Raw genomic sequence first — 10,000 nt, 5'->3', positions numbered from 1 at the left:
CCTGGTAAGGGTCTTAGGCGGGTGACGATGTGGACATTTTTAAATGTATTTATTTCCCTGACACTAAAATATAATACGGTTTTACGAAGTTCGCGCATATGCGCGCGCTCGTGTGTGTAAGTAAAAAAACAGTCTGAAAGACTAGCGTCTCTTTTACAAAGGAGCCCTGGCCAAGACAGCCACAATACAACAATTACATTTGACATAATAAAAGCACATAAAAACATGCAAAGCACATTACATAAAAACAGTAAAAACAGTACATGACCACAGGTACAGTAGCACACCTAGTACACATTGCGACATACTGGACCACAAGTAGCATACAAATTACATGCAACATGGAGCATGTAAATGATGCATGTAAATGATGGATCTTATCATGAATCATTTTTAAAGGCTTTAGTATAGGCTACATGATGTATTAACTATTTGTATTTTGTACCCAGATGTCAAATAAATACGTAACAAATGAATAGTTAACTTTAAAAAAAAACTGCCCCGCTGAACCAATGAGAAGGACGGGTGGGCGGTGCTTCCCATCGGTCCGGCCTATCAGTGTCCTAGATTTGCCGCTCGCTCCGGGCGGCACATAGAATCCGTTCTTTGGATAAAGGTCTCCAGACGTTTGGAGCGAGAGCAAAGCGGAAGTGGAAACGGCTGGCACCGCGAGACTAGCCAGCTATCAATAAACTACAATTCATCAGAGCAATTGCGCGTCATCTCCCTGTCATCAGAATGATCACGCCCTTTTTTGGGTGATAGAAGGGGAGAAGTTTGACTGGCGGTCAATGGGAATTTCTGGTCTTCGCTACTTTAATCCGATAAAATAAAAAAACCGTAGTGCTTTTTAGATATTAGGAGCCCAAATCCGATGGCCAGTTAGGCAAACTATATTATAGTGTCGTTGCCGATCAATGATCGACGTCGTTATATAGAGAAAATAATGAAATAGCCTAGGGGTTGATTCATCAGAGCAGTCATACGTCATCTCCCTGTCATCAGGGATTTGTAGTTCTTCATTTGATTTGCCGTTAAAATCCCCAGACTGCCCAAATCCGATTGCCAGTCAGGCAAACAATTATATAGTGTCGTTGCCGATCAATGATCGACGTCGTTATATGGAGAACATTTATGAAATAGGCAATGCATGTCTGTCCTTTCAGTCTGCCTCCATGAACCACCCGACCCAAAGGCCTGAGGTGTTGTAGGAGGTATGAATATAATTTAGGGGGTATTTAGTATAACAGGCTAATGGGTTTATTGTGAGTTTACTTTGATTGTTTGTTTATTGCCTAGATCACCGTATTGAGAAGTCATATGGTTATGGGGGATGATATTGCAAGGTAATTTAAGCACCTGCGCACCTTGCATGGTGGTAGTGGAGAGAGAGGGGAGCGATGTATTTTTGTTGACCGCATTATACGCATATTCTATACGCATTGTTTGTTATTTTTCTGGTTTTGATCGCTTATGGATTATTTTTGTACGTCGCCAAGTTTGATTGTTCTATTCAATAAATGCTCTAAAACGTACTTTTCATCTCAGCGGATTGTTTGGCGTGTCTTACAATTACCAGCCAGACCCTGGTTGCTTCTCTCAGCGACTTTTTACTTTTGGCTCTATCTATCTATCTCGCTACAGGTGTCATATAACCCTAACCCATATCCTGCCATATAAAAGTACCTTATTGAATCTCCAGGTAATGTATTTCTGACATCCATCACTTTTGCTGTCGTTAAGATACTTTATTTTTCTGTTTTGGTAGTCTGTCCAATGTGACAATTGCCCTCCTCCACCGGCCCTAGTTTTGGATCTAGCTTGCTGTTCATTATTTTCATGATAAAACGTCATAACATCTTCATATACACCATACAGTAGACACTGAACAGTAGACATAAGACATGTTCATAAATGTTTATCTTATATGTGAATATGTTTTCTGTTTTTTTGCACCTTCGGAAGAGCCACTACAATTTCATTGTATAGACAACTGTACAACGACAATAAAGTCTATTCTATTCTACTCTATACAGGATAAATACTGATTAACAGTAGGCTACTTTGGCAAATGCCCATTGAACAGATTTATTTATTATCCTATCTTAAGAAAACTAATGTAACACTCCCATCTGGAAAAAAAAAAAATGTGGCAAAAAAAAATGTGGAGGCCCTTTTTGTTTGGTGGCCCCAAGCAATTGCCTTGGTTGCCTCTATGGACGGGGCGCCTCTGGGTAGGGGAGGCTGTAGGCATGGGAGAACAGGTAGGTTTTGAGGTGGGATTTAAAAGTGAGGAGTGAGGGTGAGTCTCTGAGTGGTTGAGGGAGAGAGTTCCAGAGGCGGGGTGCGGCTCGTGAAAAGGCACGGTGACCGAAGCCTTTGAGTTTTGAGGGTGGGACAGTGAGGGGAACAATGGATGAGGATCGGAGGGTACGGGTAGGGCGGTGGGGGAGAAGGAGGTCAGTCAGGTAAGGGGGGGCCAGGCTATGGAGGGCTTTGTATGTGAGGATGAGGACTTTGAGAGGAGGCGTGCAGCAGAGTTTTGGACCATCTGGAGTCTATGGAGGGAGCGGGAGGTGATGCCGGTGAGTAGGGAGTTGCAGTAGTCGAGGCGGGAGGAGATGAAGGCGTGGATGAGGGATTCAGCAGCGGGGGGGGAGAGGCAGTGTCTGATTTTTGCAATGTTTCGGAGGTGGAAGTAGGATGTCTTGACAATGGAACTGACGTGGGGATCGAATGAGAGGGTGGGGTCCAGAATGAAGCCGAGGTTGCGAGCCAGGGGGGAGGGGGTGATGGTAGTGTCGTCAATGGTGAGTGTGATGGGTCCGGTTTTATTGAGGGTGGATTTGGTGCCGATGAGGATGACTTCGGTCTTTTCACTGTTCAGTTTGAGGAAGTTGTGTGTGAGCCAGGTTTTTATTGCGGAGATGCAGGTTTCGATGTGAGTGAGGGGTGGGTTCTGGGTGGAGTTTGTGGTGATGTAAATCTGTGTGTCATCGGCGTAGCAGTGGAAGTCCAGGTTGAATTGGCGGATGATGTGACCGAGGGGGAGTGTGTAGCAGAGGAAGAGCAGGGGGCCGAGGACTGAGCCTTGTGGGACCCCCTGTGTGACAGAGGAGGAGGAGGAGGTGTGACCGGAGAGGGAGATGAACTGGTGTCTGTTGGTGAGGTAGGAGGTGAGCCAGTCCAGGGCGGTGCCCTCAACACCCAGTTGGCGCAGCCTTTGAAGGAGGATGGAGTGGGACACTGTGTCGAAGGCTGCGCTCAGGTCTAGTAGAACTAGGATGTTGAGGGCACCTGAGTCTGCAGAGGTGAGGAGATCGTTGATTACTTTTACCAGGGCTGTTTCAGTGCTGTGATGTGGGCGGAAGCCAGATTGAAGGGGTTCATACAGTTTGTTGGATTGGAGGTGGGAGTGAAGTTGGGCAGCGACAACGCGCTCTAGGGTTTTGGAAAGGAATGGTAGGTTGGAGATGGGGCGGTAGTTGGAGAGATTGGCTGGGTCAAGAGTGGGCTTTTTGAGAATGGGGGTGACAGCGGCAAGTTTGTAGCTTGAGGGAACGTGGCCTTGGGATAGTGACTGATTGAAGAGGGCAGTGAGGTGGGGGATGAGGGCAGGGAGGCAGGCCTTGGTCAGGGTGGTAGGGAGGGGGTCGACCGAGCAGGTGGTTGTTTTGGAGGCGGTGATGATAGTAGTGATGAGGGAGGAGTCAACAGGGGAGAAAGTAGTGAGAGGGGTAGGGGGAGGGTAGTCAGGAGGGGGGAAGATGACAGCAGGGGGGGCGGGGGTGGTGGAGTTGGAGATGGAGGCAGTCAGTGAGCTATTGATGTGGGAGATCTTGCTGTTGAAGGCGTGGAGAAAGGAGTTGCAGAGGTCAGGGGAGGAAGTTGTGTTGTTGTCCGGGGGTTGGAGTAGTGTCTTGACAGTGGAGAAGAGGGTGCGGGGGTTTCGATTGGAGGTGTTGATGAGGGTGGAGTAGTAGGCAGATTTGGCAGCTTGGAGTGCGTCACGGTAGGAGGAGATATGTTGCTTGTAGACTTCAGCATGGACAGTGAGGTGGGTTCTATTGTATAGTCGTTCAAGTTGGCGGCCGGTCTGTTTCATGGTGCGTAGTTCAGGGGTGTACCAGGGGGAGGAGGTGGTGAAGGAGACAGTGATGGTTTTCAAGGGGGCCAGTGAGTCAAGGGAGTCAGAGAGAATGGAGTTGAGTAAGGTGGCATAGTCTTCGGGTTGGTGGGAGTGGAGTCAGTGGGGAGGGCAGAAGATATGGACTGGGATAGAGTGAGTGGGTTGACAGATTTTATGTTACGGAAAGAGATGGTGCGTTTGATGGGGTGGCGCGGTAGGGGCAGGGGGGCAGAGAAGAGGATGCAGTGGTGGTCAGAGAGTGGGAAGGGAAAAGGGTGGGGGTTGGATATGGGTAGGGAGGCAGAGCAGACAAGGTCGAGTGTGTGGCCTTTTACATGGGTGGGGAAGTTGATGTGCTGGGTGAGGTGGAAACAATCAAGGAGAGAGAGAAAATCAGAGGTGAGGTTGGAGTTGGGTTGGTCGACATGGATATTGAAGTCACCGGTGAGTAGGAGACGGGAAGAAAGGGAAGAGGCAATGGTGAGGAGTTCAGAGAGATCAGACAGAAAAGAGGGGTGTGGCTTCGGTGGGCGGTAGAGTAGGAGTGCAGTTATGGAGTTGGGAAGTGAAAAGGCGAGGTATTCGAAGGATGACATGGGTGGGAGGTTGAGGTCCAGTACAGTGACAGTTAGGGTGAGTTTGTGGAGAGCAGCGAGACCACCCCCTCGCTTGGAGAGGCGGGGTTTAGCGATGTAGGTGTAATTAGGGGGGGTGGCCTGGTTGAGTGAGTAGTAGTCCGAGGGTTGTTGCCAGGTTTCAGTGAGGAGAAGTATGTCCAGGTTGTTGTCCAGTATCAGTTCAGATATGACAGGGGATTTGTTGGAGAGAGAGCGAGTGTTCAACAGTGCAAGGGAGATGGATGGGGGAGCAGGAGGGAGAGAGCGGAGGTTTGAGGGGTCAGCGGTGCGGTGTGGGGTGATGACAGGTGAGCGAGAGTTAGTCCAGAATGAGGGGATGTTTGTGCCTTCAGGGTGGTGTAGAGTCCGGTGTCGATGTTGCTGGGAGCCTCGGTGGATGTAGCGGCGGCGGCGAAGAATGCCTGCCTTGGTGGCGGCGGTGGCAGCAGCAGCAGTGAGGCGATGGTTATGGTTCAGTGAGTGAAGGTCAGTGGCAGTATAGGTGAGTATGATGGGCGGGGGTCCAGGGCAAAACGATAGGAGCAGCAGGAGGGTGAGTCCAAGTTGGAGATGAAACCAGAGTACAGGTGGGAGTAGTTCAGTGGATAGGTTGGGAGTGACTAGTAGTTGGTGGGCAGTGAGTTGTGTAAACATGGCAGTGGACCAGAGTGACAGCGTGGTGTTGTTGTTGTTGTTGTCATTTGTGTTGCAAGCTTGGGACTGAACCCGCGCGGCCAGCCAGCCTAACCGTGCCATGCCAGCGACCAAATCCTGCAGTAGTGAGTGAAGGCCGGGAAGGACTGACACTCACCTGCGGAGATGGCAACCCCCGAACCGGGGAGGGAGTGGTGGCTACCTCCCGGGATGGGGGTAGTAGCACAGCACAGCCAGGCTAGCGAGGTCTGAGAGCGGCGCGCAGCGGGTCGGTCAGCAACACAAAGCCGGGGGACAGGAACGATGAGGCGGTGAACACTGCAGTCCGGTAGTGGAGGCGATGGATACTGTAGTCCGGTAGTGGAGGCGATGGATACTGTAGTCCGGTAGTGGAGGCGATGGATACTGTAGTCCGGTAGTGGAGGCGATGGATACTGTAGTCCGGTAGTGGAGGCAGTGAGAGGCGGGAGGTGGCGGGGGGGAAAGCAGCGGAGGTCGGCGAAAAGTCAAACAAAACAAAGTGAGAAAAAAAAATAATAATACTTGGAAAAGAAAAGAAGAAAAAAAAAACGGAGACCTCCGGGGGAAGACGGGCACACAAAACAAGGTAGACGCCGAAAACAAGAAACCAGGACAGGATACAAAAAGACAGGATACAAAATACTAAAAGACAAGACCGGGAGACAGAAGCGGCAGTCGCAGCGCTTGACGCCAGCGTGCTCTGAACCCGGAAACAGCAAACAGCTACGGCAAACGCAACAGGACAATTTGCAAAACATGAGGGGCACGGCGTGGCCTCATGGCCTCGTTTCCATGTGTGCAGCAAGGGAGGCTGGTGGAAGTAGACATGGGAGGACAGGGACTAGGGAGGCTGGTGGAAGTAGACATGGGAGGACAGGGACTAGGGAGGCTGGTGGAAGTAGACATGGGAGGACAGGGACTAGGGAGGCTGGTGGAAGTAGACATGGGAGGACAGGGACGTTGGAACTGGGATGCCTGGGATGGAATGAGGAACGGCACCCGACTCGAACGCCGTGCCCCTCCTATGACGTTACCCACAGGAAGTGGCGGCTCACCCTGGAGTCAATCACATTTTACATGGAGATTCTGGACAGAAGGAGTCGAGGACTAGGGCTTAATCTAGGTCCAGGGAAACCAACCCATAGTGTCTGGGTGTCTAGGCCAGTTGAGGGTGTAGGGTTTAGGGTGTAGGGTTTAGGGTTGAGGGTTGAGGGCTGAGGGTTGAGGGTTTAGGGTGCAGGGTTGAGGGTGTAGGGTTTAGGGTGCAGGGTTTAGGGTGCAGGGTTTAGGGTGTAGGGTTTAGGGTGTAGAGTGTAGGGTATAGGGTTGAGGATTTAGGGTTTAGAGTTTAGGGTGTAGGGTGCAGGGTTTAGGGTGTAGGGTTTAGGGCAGGGGTATTCAATTACAAATTCAGTTGGGCCAGATTTGAAAACCAAGAAATTTTGCTGGGCCAGACATTTTCAGCGACCAGTAGCCTAGGCACCAGGTAATGACACATTTCAAACCAACACAAATGAATGTAGGCCTAATGAAATACAAGCAGTTTATTTATAGTTTTCCTTTTAAATTAGGTAACATCTGACACAGGCACGTCAAAAATAATTGACTGAACACAATAAAAGAGCTGTAATTGAACAGAACCTAATAGCAATACTTTTTTCACTTTCTAGGTAAAACAACAACATTTTGGTCTCAACTGACCCATGCACATCTCAAAGTGCATAAAAAAGTGTACATATACCAATAAAAAAAAAGTCCTTTTGTAAAATAAACATTTTGGTCATAGCTGACCCAGGCACATCACAAAGTGCTTTTAACTGAATGAAAATAACCATCAATGCCTTGAGTGCACAATTAAACAAGTTACAGTTACAGTTAAACAATAACATTGAATCTAATCTAATCTAATCTTACCCCGCTGACTTTCTTAGTGTGAGAAGTGAATTTTTTTTATTCTGAACAAGAGCAGTGACATTTGGCTCGTAAGATGTCAATGCAATCCGAAGGCATTGGTGAAGAGTACTGTTAGTCAGGGAACAACGAGAGCTGCTTTTTATTGTGTTCATGTGTGAAAAGCTTGCTTCACAGGTGTATGTTGATCCAAACATACTGAGCACATGGATTGCTACTTTCTTAATGTTAGGGAACTGGTGCACGTTGACATCACTCCAAAACTTCGCAGGTCCATTAGTGCGAAGCTCCTGTGCCATGGTTAAGGATGACTGCATGTCAACAAGTTCAAGTACGAATTTCCCCTCGTCGATGGAAGGCACCACTCCCTTTCCTCTGGTGGATAAGTCCCCTTCTATTGCAGCAGTGAACGGGTCTCTGGCAAAGCCCATCACCTCTGCGGGCAGAGCAAGCCCATCCAGTCGACCAGCAAAGTTCCCTTTCAACCTCGCAATGAAATCAGTCATCACATCTGTGATTTGTGCCGGGGATGAGACGCATTTGCGGAGCGTTGGAAAATGCAACATTCTGCCAGTGCACAAGTCGGCCGCGAAAAGGTCCAGTTTGATTTGAAACGCGCGCGTTTGTTCCACAAGATCAATCACAGTTTTGTCTCTGCCTTGTAGCCCCACATTTAGGTCATTCAGGTGTTTGAACATGTCGCTCAGAAAGCAGACATCAGCCATGAAGTTGTCGTCCAGTATGCGATTCAAGTGTGTTTCTGCCTTCGTTTGCTTGCTGCTGCGGAGGAAAGTTGTAATCTCCTCTCTGAGATCACAGAAACGCTCCAGTGCCTTGCCTTTGGACAGCCACCAAAGCAGGTCGTGGTGCTCAGCAGACATTTCTGACAGCAGCTTGCGGAATAAGCGATGTTGAAGGCTCGAAGTGGAGCGAATAAAATTAATTGTAGCCATCACGTTGTCCATTGTTGTTTTAAGCTCCCCGCTGAGTTTTGCGCACAACACCGTCTGATGCACAATGCAGTGTAAGGATGTTATCTGAGGTGCAACAGCGGACCAGCGTGCTGTCAAACCATTTACTCTCCCTGTCATGGATGGAGCCCCATCCGTCACAAGCATTCCCACACGCTTCATATCTAGACCATTGTCTTTGAAAAATTCTGAAATGTTCTTAAAGACTATCTCGCCAGTTGTGTGTCCTTCTAACGGCAGTAAACCGAGCAATTCCTCTCGGAAGCATTTGCCGTCCAAAAAACTGACATATATGCACAATTGTGCGATATCGGTTCTGTCTGTGGACTCATGTGTTGTCTACTGCTATAGACATAACATCAGCTTTCTTCAGTTCTTTTAACAGTGTTTCAAACACATCTGTAGCAAGAATTTCAACCCTGCGAATGTTTGAAGTGTCTGACAGGGGAACGTTTTTAATAGCAGATGACACACTCGTTTTAATTTTGCTGTCAATTATCACTTCATCTATGACGGCCAGCATACAGTCTTTCATGGTTTCAGAATCAGTGAATGGCCTTTTCTTCTTTGCTAAGATCCAGGAAACACGAAGGGATGCTGCTGTACCTCTCTCTTGGGCTGTGCATGTCCGTACCATCGTTGTACAGCTCCGATTGTAGGATGCAATCAAACTCTGCACTTTTGCAGCCCTCTCCTGAGATCCCTCTGGAAAGTTGGCCCGGAAAGTCGGGTGTTTCTCGATGTGGTGCCTCCGAATATTGTAATCTTTAAGTACCGCAACGCACTCATTGCATATTAAACACATCGGTTTGGCATTTGGACTTTGTGGTAAAATAAACACGTATTTTTCAGTCCAGGCAGAGTTAAACCGACGGTTTTCATCGTCAATTTTGCGTTTCAGGGTGGAGAAAGTCAAAGACATTTTTGGAGTTGATATCGGACTTCTAGCTAGCCTGCCTACAGAACGTGAATATAACGCTCTAGCAACAGTCAACCCAATCAGGGCATTGTTTGTTAAAGTGTGTCTAGCAACGTTATATTAAACAATGCCCTGATTGGGTTGACTGTTCACACGCTCACACGTCACACCTTGCCACGCCCAATGCGTGATATTTGAGAGCCCAGGTGTTATATTCACGTTCTGTAGGCTACTATTGTAGACATTTCTGCATGAATTTATGAACACTCGCGAAATACGTTTTTCTCTGCTTTTATGGCTGGGCCAATCGGGGGTCGCGTCTGGGCCGCATGCGGCCCGTGGGCCGCTAATTGAATAGGCCTGGTTTAGGGTGTAGAGTGTAGGGTTTAGGGTTGAGGGTTGAGGATTTAGGGTGCAGGGTTTAGGGCAGGGGTCCCCAAACTACGGCCCGCGGGTCGGACACGGCCCGCCCCCACACTTGGACCGGCCCTTTGAACAACGTGTAATTTCTAACTGCAATTGCGGCATTGCACCGACGTGGTGGCGGGGGCGCTGTTTCGCAAATAATTGGAAATACATTTCCACCATAAATTGATGCAGAAAGGGCACAAATTGCATCTAAATTCACCAGAATGCAAGAAATTAAGTGTTTGATGCTCGTTTAAGGACCCCCAGACAGCCCTGCTTCATGGGTCCCCCCGTGTATGATGAGGGTCCTCCCTCAAGTATCAGACTGTAAAACTGATTATATTTCATTGACATATCACTATAGGTATAA

The 10,000-nt window shown here is 48.5% G+C and overlaps 1 protein-coding gene across 1 annotated transcript in view; it reads right to left on the bottom strand.

Moving 5' to 3' along the window:
- The window catches only part of card11 (caspase recruitment domain family, member 11), a gene marked incomplete at both ends in the record, with an annotated part of 39,716 nt that overhangs the window by 18,756 nt on the left and 10,960 nt on the right, over positions 1-10,000 (bottom strand). The window lies entirely within an intron of this gene.

This window comes from Nansenia antarctica (genome assembly GCF_963989245.1).
Source record: "Nansenia antarctica genome assembly, chromosome: 2".
Classification (NCBI taxonomy): domain Eukaryota; kingdom Metazoa; phylum Chordata; class Actinopteri; order Argentiniformes; family Microstomatidae; genus Nansenia; species Nansenia antarctica.
Note: the sequence above shows the minus strand (reverse complement) of the source record. Positions and strands in the feature narration are given on the sequence as shown.